The 14,041-nt window shown below is 36.9% G+C and overlaps 1 long non-coding RNA gene across 1 annotated transcript; it reads right to left on the reverse strand.

Annotated features, from left to right (window-relative positions):
- Window positions 1-540: 540 nt before the first annotated feature.
- On the reverse strand, window positions 541-3,459 carry LOC129727301 (uncharacterized). The gene is made up of 3 exons (XR_008728517.1): window positions 2,011-3,459; window positions 720-1,956; window positions 541-663 (listed from the first exon to the last, which is right to left on the reverse strand). It is a non-coding gene; the product is annotated as an uncharacterized LOC129727301 (long non-coding RNA).
- Between the last annotated feature and the right edge of the window lie 10,582 nt (window positions 3,460-14,041).

Here is a 14,041-nt window from a genome sequence, read left to right on the forward strand (position 1 = left end):
TAAAAATCTGTCCACGTGGTATGTGGATGGCCCCTTCGAAAAGTGAATAGACCATTTTACGAATTGACAGGTGTCACGGATCCTGCTGATATTAATGCTGCTTTTACGTGCGTTATGTCAGCGGTTCCGAGCTTTCTGTCAAAATTTCATTCATGAATTGAGTTCAGAAACGTCTCGTAAAATGGTCTATAAAATTGTCGATTGTGTACACTCAGAAAAAATAACTATTGAGTTCCATAAGAACCCCTTATGATTTTGCTCCCTTATAAAAGTCATAATCTTGTCTTATGAATTGGAGGGGAAATTTTATTCTCGAGCACTAACGATTTTTATAAGTCATACTTATAAAATTTATTGGTCGTATGTATGCATGTTATGAGAACAGACATATCAAAATCATAGCTTTTCAATGTGAATTTCATAATGGCTACACCATGAAATTTATTATACTTTATGTAAACATGTTTTGTTAGAAAAAAAAAACAATTTCTTCATTCTAGTTCTTTACTCGCAAGTATATAATTACGAGTGCAAGTTAATGTATAGGATTACGTCAGGTAACACATTGAAGTTTTGCCATTCGGGAAATAAATTCGCCTTTGATTCTTCTTGCCGAATGTCGTCAGTGTTATCCTCTTCAACGATCACACGAATTATTAGTTGCTAGAATAAACATAGATGACATGATGTAATAGTAGGATTTGTAGAGAGGTACTTACAGTTTTTTGCTCCAATTTTCAACCCAGTTTCTGCATAATTATTTATCCACCGTAATGCTGGTCTGCCATTTTGCAGATTTTATAAGATATGCATATAGAATTTTCACAATGTTAACGTTTATGAAAATCATAAGCTACGCGTATGGGATGCACATGACGTTTATATGAAAATCTTAAAATATACTTATGAAATTTATAAGCTTGATATGTAATGCATAAGTGTTTAATGAAATCAACATTATACATGTTCATAAGTTGTAACTTATGGAATTCTTCAGTGTTTTTCTCTCAGTGTACAAATTACGACTGCTCGAAATATCTACATTAAAAACCACAACCCTTCCTATTGCGATAATACGAAAAGATTATCGAATCATTGACTACTAAGTCTAGAGTAACATTTGAAAAGGGCGTAAACGCCAAATTGAAGCAAATTGAGTTTATTCAATAATATGAAACAAAAATGGCAATTCTATAGTCTGATTTAACAAATAGTGCCAAAATTCTGCAAATAAACATTATTTCTCAAAAGACATATTTCCACTTTTTGAGTACCACGTTACATTGTTGTTACGCCACATATTTTTCCTTCAAAAAAATGGTGCAACATACTCAAAAAACGTGACTTATCGGTTAGCATTGATTGGTAAGCATTTTAGTGAACTTTTGTGTGCAAAAGTTTATCATGTGTTGTTATGGTTCATATCCTATAATTATACACAACCGTGTTGTTACATCGTCATTCTTCGTATTTAAACTGGCATCATTGGAATTATGCCCTCAAGTTACTGCCTTTCACCAATTCAAGTTGGTTGTTACAGCGTATGCGACTTATTATCGAACATGTTTTTAGAAGGAAAAAAACCAAAGCTAAACGTTTGTTATCAGTACAATGAGCACTTTCAATAAATAAGATATAGTGTGTGAGCATTTTAAATAAAACTTTAATGCTATAATAAATTTATGATTGGTAGGCAAAACTTTGACGGTAACAGTCCCCTGAGTCGGTATGATACACATACTTGGTGCTTGTAAAAATATATATATTAGGTTTTTAATATTTTCCCAGAAGCTGTTGATAAAGCTACAAGCGAAGAATGTCGTCTCTACATTGAGTAATGCTCAGTAGCAGTCATTGCTTTTATTGATTTCAACATATCAGGGAATGGATTTTTTGTTGAAGAACAACAAAAGTAGTTTATTTTCCAGTGGGTATACATCAGATCCTAATAAGTATCTAGAAGAAAACAGATTCATTTATTAATCAGATAAAAAAAATATTCTCACTCACTTTCATTGTGGTTATATCCGAATTGTTAGTCACAATCAACGTATCTCCTTCCGAGATGGCGGAATATCTTGTTTATCTTGTGTATTAATATTTTTTTATGAAATAGAACTTCTGTTTTATAAAACCTTCTTGTGAGCGGGGGCCTAGTGTGGTTGGTAACGTCTCCGCCAACCACGCTCGACGCCTGGGTTCGAATCCCACCGCCGACATAGGTGTCGATGGTTGTGAGGTGGCGTGATCCACGCACAACCAACCCAACTGGTCTAGATTCAATTCTAGGCGACATCGGGAGATTTTCTGAGGCGAAAAATTTCTGGGATCACGCCTTCCATCGCATGAGGAAGTAAAGCCGTTGGCGCCGGTCCGTTAATAAACGGGTCGTGAGTTAGGGTCCTGGGTGTGGAGTCGCCTCCCTGGGCGTCGGTGATTGGCCACAACAGTGGCGGAACTAGACCGACGGAAAATAAGCGAGAATAAAAAAAAATAACCTTGAATCACGTATTTTATTTGTATTGATCAAAAGGACGAAAGTCCATATTTACAATCAACCTGACATAAAAGCCAGGGCGTAAAAGTACACTGAAAAGTTTTTTTGCTGTTATTCATAGGCGTATATCTAGTGTTGGCAGATAACAGAAGAAACATCATGGCATAAGTGCTACTACATTATAATTATGGCGTAATTATATTTTCTGTTCATTTCTCACCTAAAACTGTTTTTTTACAGTTTCGTGTTAGTAAACAGTAGATGATACTACCAGCTTTTTAATCTTCAATAAAAAAACACAACTCATCGTATGAAACGTTAAAATAGGATTTAAATTTCAGATACGAAACTTCGACTTCAGTTTTCTCTGTTTCATGACAGTGGCTGTTATTGCCTTTTCAAATGTTAGTCGAGAAGTGTTCTCAGCGCCACCATACTGCGTATTGCGACCAGTGCTGATAAAAGTCATTTTCCCCAGCAAAATTCTTCGAAAATTACAACCAATCATTTTCAATTTTCACTTCCAATGATCGCAGCACTCTTTCAGATACACTAGATTTTCGTCCTACGAACGTGCTGTTATACTCAGATGAAATAGATCGCGCGCATCGTTCATGGTTACGGAATAAAATTTGACGACAAATCCAACCAAATGATCCTCACTTCAAAGCGAAAAAGAAAAACAAACAGTCCACTCAACCAAAATAAACCTCACCGAAACACTTTTTCACTGACACTGACCGATGCCTTGACAATCTTCGTTAACTAATAAACTTATTTTGTTGTCTTGCTTTCATCGCATGAAATATAATGAGGTGTTTTGACAGTTCACTTCCATGCAAAAAGCGGGAAGGGAGAACTCTGAAAGGATTGTAAAAAAATAACGTTTATGGATGCTTTTTTTCACTTTCACTCAAGAGTGTCAACAAATATCAACCCTGATTGCGACATGCTAAAATACCGTTGCGAAATTAGCTTGGATGTCTGTTATCTGTGGTAAAAGTGGTTTACCTACTTTTGAGTACAGTCGTCGTTCGATAACTGCAACATGTTTACTTTGCAGTTATCGAATGCCGTTCGATCAGAGTCTATGTTTATAATAAGAGTCCCGCAAAGATGAAACCAAAGGAACCAAATCAGTGTCAAACAAGGGTACCATTCGAGCAATGTAAATGAACAAGGTGATAATGTTAGGATAAAGCATATGTGTTTTTCCGAAGTTACTTACACATTTCAATCCAACATTAAACCTGTACACTGGTTCACTCAAATTTAACAAAACATTACCGGTGTAATCTTTGAACCTTGTGAAGAATTTCAAAAAATGATATTCGCTTATGCATGGTGAAAACAGAACTGTATAGTTCTTGGCAACAAACGGCACAAAAACCGAAACGATAGATTTTCTCTTCGCGTGACTCTATATACACATAGACTCTGCGTTCGATAACTGCAACACTTGACACATGCCAAAATTTAGCGGGGGTCCGGCACTACCATTTTTGTTTTCAATGATGTCGATATGTTTTTTTTATGGAATAGTGGCGAAAAATAGCAAGAAACTAAAATAGGCAAGCTTTTCGATTAATCAATTTGATATTCATATTTCCGCATCATAATTTATTGCGTTTTAGTAACTACTTTACATAACCAATATGTAGGCGAAGACTCGGGCGAAGATAAAGTTCATCACTACAATTGACCATTTTACTAGATGTTTCTGAAACTCAATTCTTGAATGAAATTTTGACAGAAAGCTTGGAACCACTATGTCAACGCAAGTAAAAGCAACATCAATGTCAGCAGGATCCGTGACACCTATCGGCTCGTAAAATGGTCTTTTTAACGCTAAAGGCTGTATTACACTCTTTGACCAAGCGTCAAATATTTGTCACTTTTTGACAGATAAAAATTTGGTCAAAGATAATTATTGTTTGTCACTCTTCAATTTTATAATGTGGCAAACATGGGCAAACAACAATCATGTCAAATAAATTTGACCATTATGTCAGAAGGTCAAAAAGTGTACTACAGGCTTAAGTCACAAAATATTGTTTGTGATCTAATATGCACTGCCTCGCTAGGTAGTGAAAGCTAGCTGAACAATGCTCAAGGGAAATGAAAGAGTCCTTTTGAAAAGTTTCTAGAGATTCAACAATTTCATTTTTCATTTTCGAATGCATTTAGGATTCCCCCGCGAGATCTTTCACTTCAATGTCAAATATGACTTTGATATCAGATTTGACGGATTGCGGTCCGATAACTGCAAAGTTGCATGTCGCAATACGCAGTATGATGGTGCTAAGAACACTTATGTCGTTTTCGTTTTTGTGGTGTAGCTACCCCGCGGACTACACTTTGTTCCATCACTGTTTTTTTTACATTTTCCGGACTATCCCGGACTACCCTTTTTCTGTCCCGGACAGTCCGCGCAAGAAACAGAGTGCAGTTTTGAAGACACCAACACATTCACACGTATGTGTCAAAATCAAAAAAAAAAATGTGTCAAAATCGGTTTGCTTTGATTATCGTTCTTCGCGTGTCAAACATCGGGTTGAATTTTATTTATTTTATTTTGTTATTTTGTCATTTTTCAGAAAATTGGCAAATTTTGTGTACAATGGCACAAACGCGATAAAAGACAATGGCGATAATGACCAAAACAAAAGTGACAGCTACCTCTGGTATTACGCACTCCATTGCAACTGCTCGGAAAGTGTTTTTTTTTTTCAGCTGCAAAGCGTAGTCCGAGACAGGATAGTCCTGCCGTAAAAACGAATTCGACATTAGTGGTCAATGATTCGATAAAATTGATAGTTCTCCAGCTCTTATCGATATTATTGGAATAAGAAGGGTTGCCGTTTTTTAATGTAGAAATTTCGAGTAGTCGTAATTTGTACATAATCGACAATTTTATTTAGTCCCAGTTCATATTTGCGATAAATTTGTTTGTTTTAGAGCTGATAAGATGAAAAAATACACAAACCTCACAAAAACAGTGTTATATCGTTGCAAAAACAGTGACTCTATAATCTGTGAGAACTTTCATGCGTCTGGCAGCTTTGATTATAAAGCATAGTTTACAGTTTCAAGCGAAGTGAAAAATTTGATAAGTGAAAAAGCGTAAATTTTCGCTTGCGAAATCTTTCGTGAAAACCCAGTTGTGGAACACGCAGGTATTTCACCAGCCTGCAGTTTACAGTTTAAGTGAAGCAAAATTCACGAGTTTACATTCCGAGCGAAGTGAAAATTGGCTGTAACTGACAGAATATAAACGCACGCAAGTTTTCGCTTGCTGCTGCTTTTTTCAGTAGCGTTTGCATGCGTGAAAAAAGTAAACCCAAGTGAAAAAGATGAGATCCACAACCTTTGATTTCGCTGGATCGAATTTGTTTACAGTTCCAAGCGAAGTGAAATTTTTGCAGGTTGCATTTTTCACAAGCGTGAAAAAATGAACATTTTGTATGAGATTTTCACTTTGCTTGGAACTCTAAATAGGGCTCAATCCAGCGCTGCCTAAAGTGGTCAAAGTCGCAAGTTGCAGAAAAATGTCGTTAGCATTCCAAACAAGTAAAAATTTGAAATCTTTCACGCGATTTCTGGAGTTTTTTGTTCTAGCTTGGATATCTGTTATCTGTGGTAATCAGAGTTCTGAAAAAGTGACAGAACTGTGTGAAGGCGAATATTAAAGCCTGTAGTACACTCTGTCTAATGGTCAAATATTTGACCTTCTGACATAATGGTCAAATTTATTTGACATCATGGTTGTTGTTTGCCCGTGTTTGCCCCATGTTAAAATTGGAGAGTGACAAATAATTATTATATATTTTATCTGTCAAAATGTGACAAATATTTGACGCTCGGTCAAAGAGTGTACTACAGGCTTAAGAGCATTCAGAGTTCAATATTTCCAGCTATTTCATTTTTTTCTATCCCTCATACAGCATGCTCTGATAAAAACTTTTTACCGTTCCGATAGCGGTGTGAATCTCTCGTTCGTGCAAATATCAACTACCTTGCGCTTGCTTGACTGAAGTCTCTGTTCAAAATTCTATCAATTCGCTGGATTGATAGTGATTTTTGAATTTCTAGTGCTGAAATAACTATTAGCTATTGGTTTCTTGTAAAATGATTTTATAGTAACACTAATTTAGAGAATCATGCTTCGTCCTGTAGAGCACCCAATGCTTGTTATAGCCTGACGAAACTAAATAGGCGCTATAAGTTTGATATCATTCATTACTTTTTTGAACGAATGAATGGCAAAGCATGACAAAAAGTAACACCAGCCGAATCAGTAAAACGTTGAATTTGGTGTAAGGGTAACTAGATTCAATTCGGTATCACTGCAAAAGGTGAGAGTGAGTGTACAGTTAGCTACATTTCAGGTGTATTCCAAGCATTGAATGTGAGATTTCGGAGTTCTGGTGGTAATATTTTCTCTGTGTGTATACAGCAAAATAAAACTACCCAAATATCCGTATTTTTGACGCAAATCAGCCCTTTTGTGCGGGAAGGTACACTTAGGTGAAAGTGATTTACCTAGTTTTGAGTACCTGCACGGAAGCCATCATTTAGGTAAAATCACAGATAACAGACATCCAAGCTAACTTTGCTTCATGTGTAAAAAGACGCAATGGTTTTTTAGCATGTCGCAATACGCAGTATGGTGGCGCTAAGAACACTTAGTGGTCAATAATTCGATAAAATCGATTGTTTTTCCAGCTCTTATCGATATTATTGGAATAAGAAGCGTTGCCGTTTTTATTGTAGAAATTTTGGACAATCGTAATTTGTGCATAATCGACAATTCTATTCAATCCCAGTTTATATTTGCGATAAATATGTTTGTTTTAGTGTTGATATAAAAAAATACACAAACCTCACAAAAACAGTGTTATATCGCTACAAAAACAGCGACTCTGTTGTCTGTGAGAATTTTCATGCGTCTGGCAGCTTTGACTATTCTCTGCCATCACTAAAGTGATTAAAGTCGCAAGTTGCAGAAAGATTGTTTGTATATATTGTTTATTGTTTCTCGTCTTCAAATAAAAAAAAATCACAGGAGGGTTGTGTGCGAAGCCACGACCGCAAGGTTGAAGTAGAATACTTTTACACAGCTCTACTTACGGCTGTACATTAACCTACAACCGGGCGAATCGGTTCGCGCCGCTTTTCGCGTTCAGCCTGGCAGAGGCCTAATGCGCACGGCCAACACAATAGAAAGATGTTTTCACAATGAAAATTAGACACGGCTTTACTGGAGTAAGTATTGGCAAATGAATCTACCGCTAATACCACCGCTATCGTATGAAAGCGCATCGTTTCATGTGGGGAATAATATCAACAACGAAAAATGACGCGTTTAAGAACACCCGAACTGTTTCTCCGTGCCGCTTCCATTCATTTCCTTATAACATCGGCCTTAGGGAAGTACCGGCTGCACCTACCGCTGAGGCTGTTACCATACTGCTACAGGTACCCAAAACTATTAACTCTTCAAATTGAGTGTTTTGTTTGTCCTCAAAAGAACAATTGTTCAATTCCATATCGGATATAATGCAATCGCATCTCTGTAATATTACCGACAGTAATATTCTTCTGAACAAAATGATCCAACTTTTCCATTAGAGGAAGTGCCGGCTGATGCACCGCAAAAATCTCGCCCGATCGCTCGCGTTGGTGTTCAGCCTGGCAGAGGCCTGAGACGTGGTGACCAACCACAGGGCAAGTGATTTGTTCAATTTGAAGGCAGCCACAGGCGCAGCCCGCTGCTGTCAACGTTGTGGACGGTCCATCCAGCTCACCATCCGACTGATGAATGTAGTTAGTTTTCCCAAAAAAACTCTTTTATAGCCGAAGGGTGCTACGGAATAGGCCACGCCTTTCTGTTCAGTTGCACCATTTACTAATGTTCTTCAGACGAATTATTCCACAATTCGCATTTGATTTTTTGTATCCAGCGAATAAACACTGATGGTGCTCTCACACACGCAACGATTTTACCCCTAAGTGTATTGCGGCTTGTAACATCAAGCGATTTCGTTTGCTTGCTGTTGCGTGTTGCATCATGTTGCAACTTGGCAGCTGGGAGACGACGAAATTCTATTCATGCTGATAAGCTCTGATAAGCTCTGAATAGTCGAACTAGCTGCTTTTGTGAATGCGTTCTAACAGGGCAGTTTGTTATTCAAAATCGGTTATGCTGATCACAGCCTTTGCGCTACCCCAACAGGGGGGGAGGGGGAGGTTAACTCAATGAAGTAAAAATTAGACAACTACAACAGAATTTGATTGCATCCCGCACAGAATGTCTGCTTGTGTTGATGCCAGAAAATAATTAACCTTCAATTATTTGTTTATTTACCTTGAAAAGGCATTTTGCGGTTCAAAATCGGTTGCTGATCGCAACCTTTGAGCTGCCCTAACAGTGCGGGAATTAAGATTCAGTAAATTAGACGGGTGCGACAGATTTAAATTGCTAGGATCCAACACAGAATGCTTGCTTGCGTTGTCAAAAATTATTAACTTTCAATGACTTGTTTATTTGCCTTGGAAAAGGCATTTTGATTTCCAAAATTGGATTTCCTGATGGCAATCTTCATGCTGCCCCAACACGGGGGGAATAATGGCAGTCTGGTGATACACGCTGAGGAGAACCGCGCTGCTCCTGAGACGTGGTGACCAACCACAGGGCTAGTGCTGCTGCTAAGGAAGGACGACAGCTGTTGTCGCTGTATAGAACTATTATGAGCGGCTTCGGCTAAAACAGGCTCTTATATAGGCCGAATAGCATGTTTTCAATTGCAAGGTATATGATTCTGTCGACCGTGCTTGGGAAGCAATCATATAACGACCAATCAGAGGCCGAATTTTTCGTTTTGACAAGGCTTGACTATTTTCAATAGTACAATAGTGTGAATAATAAAATTACAATTATCTTCTTTTGGGAAGAATCTTAGAAGATTTTCCAATCTATTGCAACAAGAACGAAGGAAATCCATCGAATACTAACCGATTTATTAGCATTTGAAATTGGACATATTTTTCACTTTTTTCGGTTTTAGATTTTCATTTCACATCCCTTTGTAGCCGAACTTCCTAAAAGAAGTATTCTACTTCAAAATGAATATCAATCAATATCAATATCAAAAACTTCATGCGATTTTTTACCCAAAATAATGTATTTGTATTATTGAACTGTTGCGTTGTTTTCACCAATTTTCATGCGTATTATTTACCTAAACAAGTGAAAATATTCAGGTTTACGTACACTCAAAATATTTTTCACGTTAGAATTACCAGAAAAGTTATGTTAATATTTTCCACTGTCATTTTATTGTAGATTTTACGTGATTGTCATTTGAGTTCATCATGAACTGGTGAGATGATTTATCCTGTGAATCTTATTCAGTAGACATATATGCATTTCATGTGAGTTTCACGTAGAATTTAACTACCGGTAAAGTGAAAAGCATTTGATTGTCTGATAGGTTCTACGTTTTATACAACGTATGATTTTCAATTATTGTTTTCTCAAATTCTTGACATTCGGTGGTGATAATCACTGTTAGCTGCAACTGTTTATGTACAGGAAATTCCTCGCAATTTGAACTGAATCTGTGTGAAATCTCGATGCCGCATTCTTATGGTTTATCTAAAGCTCACTTATTAGGAAGTCATCGAGGAATTCCTTTCATGTTCAAAGACAACATCAGACAACAGCTTCGCCATTTTGATTTCTGTGTAATTTCGCACGGAGAGTGCACGCGATACTTCATTCTGTTTGATGTTGCCAAGTTGACGTAGATGCTACGTGATAAAACATAGTATGCATGTGATTTTCATGTAGATGTTATGTTTGTCACATAAATCATGCAAAATGACAGAAATGAATAAGTACAGGAAATTTCACGTAACAATAACGTGAAAAATATTTTGAGTGTATATTTACGTTGTTTTTACGTGTTTACTTGGTAATTAATTTTTTTGTGTGTAGTTGCCAAATAGTCCATTCAGGGAAACCAGATGTGCAGATTTCCTGCAAAACACAGATTTTTAGAATCCGTGTGCAGATTTGTATTGATTCGCAGATATTTGCAGATTTTTAATAGTTTCTGCAGATTTTTGTCAGAGTCTCCTTATATTTACGCAGACTTTCTCAAAATGTGTGCAGATTTTTGCTTGCGTGAGCGAAATTTTTTCGAATCACGGATAGATTTTTTTCTGATTTCAAGCAGATTTTTCCGGTTTTTCGAGCAGTTGCAGACATTTTTCAAAAACATTTGGCATCTCTGAGACCATTTTACGAACTGACTGGTGTCACCACCTCCCTGACACCGTAATCCCATTACCTATAGTTTGACAGTACCCCCATTATGACGAACCCCTCGATGCCGAGCCCCAAACAACAATGGCCGCAAAAGGAAGACATCTGACGTGCTCTTCACTCCCGTTCAGTGTTGCCTAATCTATCGATGTCGCTGTTTATAGCAGTGTGAAGCACAGCAGTGTAACATGCCATTTCATTCCCGCGTATACAAAAATACAGGCTACGAACGTGTCAGGGAGGTGGGTGTCACGGATCCTGCTGATATTGATGCCAGAGTCTATGTTTATAATAAGAGTCCCGCAAAGATGAAACCGAAGGAACCAAATCAGTGTCAAACGAGGGTACCAATCGAGCAATGTAAATAAACAAGGTGATAATGTTAGGAGTGGATGAAAAGTGTTGTAATTGAGCGTAATAAAGAATATGTGTTTTTCCGAAGTTTTACTTACACATTTCAATCCAACATTTAACCTGTACACTGGTTCACTCAAATTTAACAAAACATTACCGGTGTAATCTTCCAAAACTGAGTACCTTGTGAAGAATTCCAAAAAATGATATTCGCTTATGCATGGTGAAAAACAGAACTGTATAGTTCTTGGCAACAAACGGCACAAAAACTGTGTTGCCGAAACGATAGATTTTCTCTTCGCGCGACTCTATATACACATAGACTCTGATTGATGCAATGTAGTATACCTCATTGATATTGATGTTGCTTTAACGTGCGTTATGTCAGCGGTTCCGAGCTTTCTGTCATAATTTCGTTCATGAATTGAGTTTGGAAATATCTCATAAAATAATCTAGATCATTGCACGATGACGTCACAAAACAAGAAGAAGAAAGAGATTTGACAGTTGTCGCGGGTTTGTTTACATAGAAAAATTTTCGGCTCGAATAAACAAGCGTAAGTTTCTCGTTAAAAATAGCGTTTCCAAGAATAAACTGAAAGATCACAGTAACGAATTCGCATAGGCCGAGAGTTTTCCCATCTTTTTCGTACTCGTATCATTCATTTTCACTCCGATCACATAAAAAGTGAATAGAACAGCTTGTAAACAAACCCGTGGGAAGTGTCAGAAAAGTGAGGTTATTTTTTGTGTGCAATGATCTATTGTTTTTTCATCGCCTATTTCTCTCTCTCTCTCTCTCTCTCTGAGTATCTTGAGTTTCGAATTTGAACTAGGGATGCCAGATGTGCAGATTTTTCTGCGAAGCGTAGATTTTTAGAGTCCGTCAGCAGTTTATGATTATTTCGCAGATATTTGCAGTTTTTCTATAGTTCATGCAGATTTTTGTTTTTTTCTCCTTATACTCGCGCAGGTTTTCTTAAAATATTTACTCTTGCTTGTAAGACCGTAATTCTTTCGAATCACGGATTGTCCATTTTAAGATATCAAGAAGATTTTTTTCTGGTTTTTCGAGTAAATGTAGAGCAACATGTCAAAAGGATCTTTCTGCTTTGATCGATTTTTGATCGATCGGTTTCTTTCAACCGCCACGGCTTATTAAAAACGATTCATGATATGTCCTTTACACCATTTGATTGGCCCTGACACAAGTAAAAGAGATTTTTAAGGCTGTTCGCACCTACGCGAGTTCTCATACGCGATTTTCAATTTATGTGTGAAAACAAAAGCAAAAATATTTCCTTCCTTCACTTTCGCAAGTAAAAACCAAACCAATATCAACAGAGTCGTCAGGGCCAATAGCGGAGAATCTAATCTAGCTTGAAAAGTCAATCAAGAAAATCGATGAAAGTAGATAGACCCTTTTGACATGTTGCTCTACAAATGAAGATATTTCTCGCTGAACATGTGAAAAGGGCCCAAGTGCCATATGTAAACAAGCCACAATTTCACGTTTTTCAATGAATACAAGCTTAATCTACTCGTACAAATAAGATTGTTTGATTAAGAGTAAATTCTTTTATCAATAAATCTTATTGGTAAGAGCAGTTTTCGCTTGTATTGATCAAAAAAAGAGAAAATTTGGCTTGTTTACATATGGCACATGGGCCCTTTTCACATGTTTGGCGAGATTTTTCTTTTTAATACTGTCCGTTCACAAAAAAATTAGAACGCAGGCTATTTTCAAGAAAAAAAAAGAAGCAACACCCGCAACTGTCAGACATCTCAAACACTGGTAAAAAAGTGCTGTAAGGAATAGCAATCGATACACGTTCAACTGGGGATAGTAAAATGTTCGTAATTGAAATACAAAAAGATCCGAATAAGTTTTATTCTCTACACCTCATTAGTTAATTAGAGTCTTTTTATTTGTTTCTTAGGTTTTCGTTTGTCTTGATCGAGCAAAGAATATCATATTCATCATCAAAGGCATGTACGATTTATTGCCATCAGCGATGGGCATCATTTCGCCTATTTTAAGATCGGTTAGTGAACATGGTACGGCAACATACTGGTTTGTTAAAGTTCGCATGCTTTTGTCGATTTGATGTATTTATCACAACAATGCCATGATATATAAAATAAAAGTCGTGGGACAATTATGTCTAACATGATATGATAGTAATAACGCTACATGTTATGATAGTAATAAAGCTTATTTTTGAAGAGTCAAGAAACATACATAGAAACAATGCGCTGTACGCTTTTGCGGTACTGGAAAACATTTATGTTATCCAAGGAAACAAATTTCCAAAACAAGACTTTCTGGAGCTTAGGAATTCTCATGCTGGAGCCAATAGAAGTTATGGGGAAATTAGGCCTTCGAATTTCGCTTAGCGGTAGGGCTCAGAAGCTTCGGATTTTCGCTAGAAGTAAATTTTAAACATAGAAGGAGATGATGTTAACTGGTAATTTTAGTGATTTTAGTTCCGTGAACATTGAAAATAAATGTGGTTTTAATAAGACTAATTTTTTTCTGTATGAAACTGATGCCCACAGTCTTTTTTCCTTTTTCTTCGCCGAGATAAAGTGAAGGTAATAGTAAATTGTTTCGTAATTTGCCTTCCTGTCGATGTGAAAAGCTTCACTATGTATCCGAGCATCGAACAAATATCATTTCAATTATCTGAATTAGAAGGGGCTGCCTAAAGCCTAATTGGACCCTTCAACGAAGCAATGTTAAGAAAACTCAAAACTTTCAATACTGAAAGTTTTGAGCCATAAGCAAAGCATTGGTACGAATGTTTCCCTGTCGAAACTTTACCTTTCTGTTTATTGGATACAAACTTTACAGCCAATTA

The sequence above is a fragment of the Wyeomyia smithii genome, chromosome 3, assembly GCF_029784165.1.
Source record: "Wyeomyia smithii strain HCP4-BCI-WySm-NY-G18 chromosome 3, ASM2978416v1, whole genome shotgun sequence".
Taxonomy (NCBI): domain Eukaryota; kingdom Metazoa; phylum Arthropoda; class Insecta; order Diptera; family Culicidae; genus Wyeomyia; species Wyeomyia smithii.